This window comes from Poromitra crassiceps (assembly GCF_964638095.1).
Source record: "Poromitra crassiceps genome assembly, chromosome: 8".
Taxonomy (NCBI): Eukaryota; Metazoa; Chordata; class Actinopteri; order Beryciformes; family Melamphaidae; genus Poromitra; species Poromitra crassiceps.
The window spans coordinates 29,160,650-29,166,244 of record NC_139629.1 but is presented as its reverse complement, the minus strand read 5'-3'; positions in this window follow the sequence as shown (position 1 = coordinate 29,166,244).

The window sequence follows — 5,595 nt, the reverse complement described above, 5'->3', positions numbered from 1 at the left end:
GCTGAAGACTGACTGTGTATTTAGCCCTATGTCACACTGTATATGTTGAGACTGATGAGTCCAGTTACACAAGGCTATATGCAGCACACACATTTAGATGGTAAATCAAGAGTTTATATTCACAATTTACACAAAAGATTTAAAATGTGCTATATTTTAGAGACAAATTAGGCTAATCACTGCATATAGGCTATATGTAAATAAACAGTGCCACATACACAGGCACATCCATTCATCAATAGTCTGTGCCAGAGTAAAAAGAAATAGAACCATTGATAGATTGCACTATATAACAATCACGCCAGTGACAACAAGACTGTATAGTGACTGAGGCGTTTTTTGATACTTTTATCAAAACAGTGTCCGCCCTGAGACTGGGAGGTTGTGTGAGTTCGATCACCGGGCGAGTCATACCAAAGACTATAAAAATTTTACACAGCAGAGCAGTCAGACAAAGAGGAGTGCACAGACACTCCCCCAGCCACACAGTCACACACAGACCCTCACCTGACGTTAGTCTGCCAGGACTCATGTCATGACATGTAGCTTTCTGCTCAGTCAGCAACAGACAGCGTGCTGTCAGTATGTAAAAAACAACGAAACAAGCCATGTGCCGCGTGTCCGTCGGTGTACAGCAGCGGACTGCTCCCGAACAGAGAGAGAGAGAGAGAGAGAGAGAGAGAGAGAGAGAGAGAAACAAGCCTTGTGTGTGTCCGTGTAGGCTACAACAGCGGAGCGGACAGAGAGAGAGAGAGAGAGAGAGAGAGAGAGAAACAAGCTTTGTGTGCTTCCGTGTAGGCTAGTACAGCAGCGGAGCGGACAGAGAGAGAGCGAGAGAGAGACTGCAGGAGCACGCGCAACAACTGAGGAACAGAGAGAGGTGGAAATTTCCAGGGGGGGCTTGGCTAATTTCAGGGGGGGCTAAAGCCCCCCCTAGCCCCCCCCTGGCGCCGCGGCTGCTTCATAATGTTAACGACATCAATGATGCTAACTTTCCAGTGCCTCACAACAGAAATATCACACGTCACACGTGTGAGTAATGTGAAAATAACATTCAAATGTCACTAACCTGCTCTGTGTAAGCGCACTACAGGATTTAAAACAGCAAGCAGCTTTCGTAGTCGGTCGATCTCCTTTTTTGAACGAGACGCTTCCTCCTCGTACTCTGCCATCTTTCTTTCAAACAGTCCAAATATATCTTCAGCAACTGCAGTCAGTCGCTGCTTCACCACCACTCTTAGCTTCTGGGCTTTAGACATTTTCACACAGCCTCTGAAACATAAGAAGTGCAATTTACTTTGTGGGTGTTTCTCCCATTTGACAGTTATACACACAGGGCTCCAGACTCACTTTTTCAACTGGTGGTGCAATCACAAACATTTGGTGTGGCATCACACATTTAAGATATTATTTTGCTATGAACTGCAGTGGCCTATTTGTTGTTACAAAGTACATGAAAATGCTTTGAAAGCAAAAATAAGATGCAACCTTCATTTCATAATAAAGTTATTCGTTCATAAGAACAAGTTCATGTACAAACAGTATCAGAATCAGAAACGGAATAACTTTATTGGGGGGGGGGAAATTAGGTCATGCTACAGTTGCTCACACTCAGATAGGGAAGAATATAAACAGAGACATTATACGAAGCATAGAATAGACCCCCCCAAAAAAAAAATATATATATATATATATATATATATATATATATATATATATATATATAGAATATATATATATATAATATAGAAGTTAGGTAACCTATATACACGAAAGTGTCACCCATGTGTGCCTCCTCCTGCAATCCTTGTCAAGTACCATTGAATAGAAGTGAATATGTGAGGTACATAATATTATCTTATATAGTGTACAGCTTTCAGCTAATCTATCTACAGTAGTGTTGCCATTTCTCATTAGTAATAATACAATAGCAATAATAATATTTCAATCTTCGGATTACAGTGCACTGATATTATCTGGTTTCTAGTCATTCATGTTTTAGGTGCACTGGTCCTTTTTAAGAGGCAAGTGTGTGTGTGTTTTTTCTCCAAAGTTTTAGGTTTTATTTATTTGCACCATATGCTATCAAACAAAGTAGACACTAAGGAGAGCCAATATTTACAGTGCACTGCCACTTGGATAAATACACAATACAATAAATAGAATATACAATAAATGTATTGTATTGTATCTTGAATTTGATGCGTGCCGAGATGGGAAGCCAGTGGAGGTCCTAGAGGGGAGTGACATGAGAGAATTTGGGTTGGTTGAATACCAGACGGGCTGCAGCGTTCTGAATGAGCTGAAGCGGTCGGATGTCGGTGGCCAGGAGCACGTTGCAGTAGTCCAGGCGAGAGATGATAAGTGACTGGACCAGGAGTTGAGTCGCTTCTCTTGTGAGAAAGGGACGGATTTTGCGGATGTTGTAGAGAGAGAACCTACAGGAGCGTGCTGTAGCAGCTATGTTGGCTGAGCAAGACAGCTGGTTGTCAAGGATCACCCCAAGCGTTTTAGCTGTTTGGGAGGGAAGTGTAGTGGTGACGTGTTGTCAATGGAGATGGAGAGGTCTGCGAGAGGGCAGTCTTTCCCTAACCTGACGCTGCCAGATGGACGGTATAGCTCCACATAGGTTTCACTAAACCAGTCGCGGAGAACCAAATGCAATGTGAGTTCACGTGACGGGCGGTTTACCAGGCTAGTCTTTCCCCACTATATTTCTGATGGCACTGGTGATTTTGTAGAGAAGCTCGGCGAGGTGCAGAACAAATGCATCTCATATTGATGAGACTTTGATTGATTGATTAGACTTTTATAGTCGTTTCGCCGTGGAACTACGGTTTCCAGCAATGCTGTTTTAAAGGCTAGTGGAGTTTGAATGAAGTGTCTAGCATGAAACAGTGATACTAGAGTACAAAGGTTACATTTGTAAAAAGCAACAGGTAACATTCTAAACTGGACGTGTGGTGTGTAGGGTAGTGAGCGGCCTCGTCTGAAGGAGTCTGTGTTAACGTTATGACGAGGCAAATCACAACTAACGTAACGTAGCTTATGATTCCAGCGAACACACTTTACAAAAACCAAAGGTGAATTTGAACGCACTGATTCTCCCACGTTACCACTCGATCTGACCGTGACAGTCAGTTTGGTGGCACTGCTAGCCTAGCAGCTAGCTAGCACCATGGCTAGCACCAGCTACTGTATCAGTTAACGTTAGCTAGGTTAGCTAAGTGAAACAGCTTTGTAGAGAGATGTAACGGAGATGTGAAAGCCGTGCAGAGAGTTCCCTCCTGCTGGTTGAGTCATTGTGTATATTATTACACCTACAAATTGTTAAAAAACTAAAACTATACTTACGAAAGTTTGTTCAAGTCAGACGCCATATTGCCCACTGCAGGTGCGGTTTTCAGATTCCTGTGTGAGCTGGTACCCACACAAACTTTATATCTAACAGATTGCTTTTCACCAGTGAAACTAGCATTGAAGTTAAACTAATCTTCATCTCTCTGCCTCTTTCTCAGGAGCTGGACAGCAGCCTGGAGACTCTGACAGCAGCATGAGAGAGCCACCTCAGAGAAACTACGCTGTCAGGAATGGATGAGGTCAACCGCACCAACAAGACAATAGCTAGCCAATCGGCTGGTCAAAGGGCTGGAGGTGGGCAAGACATGTGACCACTAGGAAATCAGTTTGATTCATGTTTCTAAAAGGAGATTTCAAGCTACCACACTGTTTGTATACACATACAGTTTGCATTACCAACAGGGGATCATGTCTATGTTCCCCGGGTTCTATGTTCCCCGGGTTCTATATTCCCCGTTTTTCACTAAGAGGGTTCTATGTTCCCCAGGTTCTATGTTCCCCGCTTTTCACTAACCCTAACCCAAAGAACCCTTTTGCTGAAAAACGGGGAATATAGAACCCGGGGAATATAGAACCCGGGGAACATAGGGATGACCCCACCAACAGTAGCCTATTTTGATAGTAAGGTGGTGTTCCTAATGAACTGTCCACTGTGTCTGCCTATGTATAGGCCATGAAGTACCATGAACAGGAGGAAACTCTCTGCGGTGACGTCCTGCTGACAGCAGCCTTCATCTCCTACGCCGGCTCCTTCTCCAAGAGGTACAGGGAGCATCTGGACAACCTCTGGATGCCCTTTCTGCGGAGCCAGAAGGTTAGACGCACCTTAAACACACTTAAAAATGCTCCCCAAATCATTCTAAAATTCCAGAAACACTACAATAAATCCATCCACCATCAGATCCCTATCCAGATGAGAGAGACTGATAAGATGAGCATAATAACCTCTCTCTTTCTGTTCCTCGTGACCTTCATGCACCCATGCCTCTCTCCATCATCTGTTCCACCCCTCCTCTAGGTGGCAGAGGGCTTGGATCCAGTGTCGATGCTGACTGATGATGCTACGGTGGCCCAGTGGAACAACGAGGGCTTGCCAGGGGACAAAATGTCCACTCAGAACGCGACCATCCTCACCAACTGTGAGTAGAGACTTTACATGTGCTTTGCCACCACAGTGATCTGCCTGTTGTTCCCTCCCTAGCCACAGAACTGCTCTCTGGAAACTCAATCCAGGAACAAGACAGTAATTATTATAAAAAAGATTGGTGATTAATCATAACGAACATTGCTAATCATTTTATGAGACAGAGTTACTAAAATGGGCAATTTTTTACTTTACGGTACTTTTTGAGAGGAAGGATCATTTTTTAAACCTTTATCCAATATCCACACATTCTCACCTTGGGGCAGTAATGATTATCAAAAGGATTGGCGATGAATCATAACAAGCGCTTAAATGATTCATCTTTTTACATTATGAGACACAGTCACTAAAATTGGGTATAAGAACAAGGATATTTTTTCTCACCTTCATCCACACTTCCACACCTTGGAGCTGCGTGGTCCACACAGTCCAACACCACCCTCTGCTGTCGGCTACTGAGCAGCTCACCTCTGCTCAAGGGCCATGTGATGTGAACAGTCCAAATCCAGGTTTTGCTACAGTATGATGATACTGTATGGATCACGGGATCTGTGTGTCTCCCCGCAGGTGAGCGCTGGCCTCTCCTCATTGACCCTCAGCTGCAGGGGATCAAGTGGATCAAGAGTCGCTACGGCAACAGCCTCAAGGTGGTCAGTCTCGGGCAGAAAGGGTGAGAGGAATGTTCTCTCTCATAGTTATCTCAAAGTAATCCAGCCTTTGGGCCCTGCTCAAAATGCTGCTGTCATTTTCATACTATATGTACTCTATGTAGTATTATGTCATATTACTGTATAACATGACACAATGTTTGCGATGCACTCCTTTAGTCTCCACTTGTCAATACTCAGGTTGCTACTATGGATCCAGCTTTATGCTGCTTACACACTAGAGGATTTTCAAATCTTAACCCATTTAAAAAACATGAGAGACCACAAACATAAGGACAATTTCATCAGATTTTAACATTAAAATCGCCTGAACGCACACACACGACGATTCGGCCAGACTGCGAGACCACACACCAGCCGTTTGAAGTACCGACTCACAGCGATTCCGGCAACTAGACTGTGAGGCTGTTTATATCCCACAGA